At 44.1% G+C, this 1,933-nt stretch overlaps 1 long non-coding RNA gene across 1 annotated transcript; it reads left to right on the forward strand.

Moving 5' to 3' along the window:
• The first annotated feature begins 671 nt into the window (after window positions 1-671).
• On the forward strand, window positions 672-1,542 carry LOC132115291 (uncharacterized). The gene is made up of 2 exons (XR_009425469.1): window positions 672-868; window positions 1,190-1,542. It is a non-coding gene; the product is annotated as an uncharacterized LOC132115291 (long non-coding RNA).
• Window positions 1,543-1,933: the final 391 nt, after the last annotated feature.

The raw sequence follows: 1,933 nt of genomic DNA on the forward strand, positions 1-1,933 counted from the left end.
AGTCCTCTTTTGTTATAACACCACCCCCCATCGAGCCACTGGGGAGTCACCCCATTTTTTAATGTTTGGGCAGGAACGACGGTTGCCAGTGGATTTTCCGTTGGGTAGAGTACGGGAGCCAGTGGCTGGTAAAGTGCACGAATCGGTCCAGGAACATGAGACCAGGTTGCAAGTGGCATTTGGGTAGACATACACCCTTTGGTTCCTGCGGTAGTAGGGGAACTGGAGATCGGCGATACTTTACCAAGACGAACAGGGCGGGTAACGGCCGGTCGCCATCCCAATCCTTACCATCTCCCCCGTACAGTAGGAGCGTCGCTTTCTATTCCTTCCGCATCTAATTCTGTAGTTGCTATTTTTAGGCCTTGGAATTGAGGTCGAGTTGCCAGTCATTTCATCGTCGGGGGCGACGTTGAAAAAAAAAAGGGGGTAGATTGTGGTGAAACGCAAATTATTGCTGTGGTCCTTTTTGACCAGGCCCCCCCCTCGGGTAACATTTGCGAGGGAGCGTGTATATAAGGTGAGCGGTTCGGTAAAACGAGTATTGCGTCATACCTGGCATCTCACTTCCGGTGTCTCGTTGTGCTGCACGAGGGGTATGTATGGGTGTTTTCTCCGTGGTTTTCCATGTGGTAGATGCTAAAAGTCCTTTTTTACATGTTTGTTGTTTGCTAACAGTAATTTTGGTTTAGCTGGCGTTCGGTTGAGTGCTTGTTGCACCCATAGATGATTAACAACCGTTGCTTTGCCGTTGCGCTCCGCTGTATGTGCGAACTGCATGTGATGCCTTTGTGGGTGAATTCTCCCGTTGGCATGTGATCGAATAGAGTGGTGGCTGCCGGATAGATGATGTGTTTTGCACGATTTGGTATGTATAATCTCCTATTTCCCTTTGGCCCTCATAAAGGTAAATGGTATTATAATTCTTTTATGTGTTTTAGGAGTTGAAACCATTCTGTGAGTGCATCCGTTAAGTTTGCATTGCATTCGGTAACGCTTGCTTTGTCTTTATTATGTTTTCTTATAATCATTTGTTTTGTATTTATTGTGTTTTGTTTTGGCTTCATTTATTTTGCTTTATATTTGGTAACGTCGGCTTGGTATTTCATAATTTGTCCTGTTATTTTGGTTTGTTCATTGACATTTCTTTTTGTTTGCTGAAACCTTTTCTTTTTTTCTTGTACTGGAGCTGGGGCCTGGAGAGGGCAGGCTGACCCTTCCCGTGTGGTTATCTCACTGTTCACCAGAGTGGCGTGGAGTTGCCGTGAATCCTTTGGAGGGTGTGAGTGGTTTGAGGCACGTGTGTGGTTATCATTATTACTATTAGGGGCATTCTTGAAGCCCGGTGTCAAGCCTGCCGCCCTAGTGGTAAGCCCCAGCTCTTTTGTTGTGGTGTGTTTTTGTTTTTCTTTTCTTGTTTGTTTTGCAGCAGGTGGTGTTGTTTGCTGTGTGGAATCTTCTTGCGGTTACATGTGATTCATTGAACGAGACCATTTTTAATTATTTTTGTTTAATAAAGATGTACAAGTTTTATACAAGGTACCCATGCCTCTTGGTCATTTTCTGAGAATTCGAACCTGTGCCCTTTGGGCTTTCTTTTCCCAGAGTTTGTTCTGGGTGGCGTAGTCATTATTTTTTTTTAAGTAGTCATAATTTAGAAAGCTGCCATGATACCGCTAATTGCCACACATACGTGTACTAGAGAGTTCATTAGTAACCTGAACTTCCAGCTCACTGGTCAAACCCTTCATCTTTACCATTGGACTGAACTCTTCCTTCTGCTTCATTGATCAGACGAACTTTAGCAGGCATCACATCAGTTATACTGCTGCTCCATGTGCAAAAAATAGAGCATTTAAAATGGCTAACGGTGCTGCATGCTATCAGTCTTTCAGATATCACTGAAATAGGTTTATGGAGAAAAGAAGCCTCT

This window comes from Carassius carassius, chromosome 3, assembly GCF_963082965.1.
Source record: "Carassius carassius chromosome 3, fCarCar2.1, whole genome shotgun sequence".
NCBI lineage: Eukaryota > Metazoa > Chordata > Actinopteri > Cypriniformes > Cyprinidae > Carassius > Carassius carassius.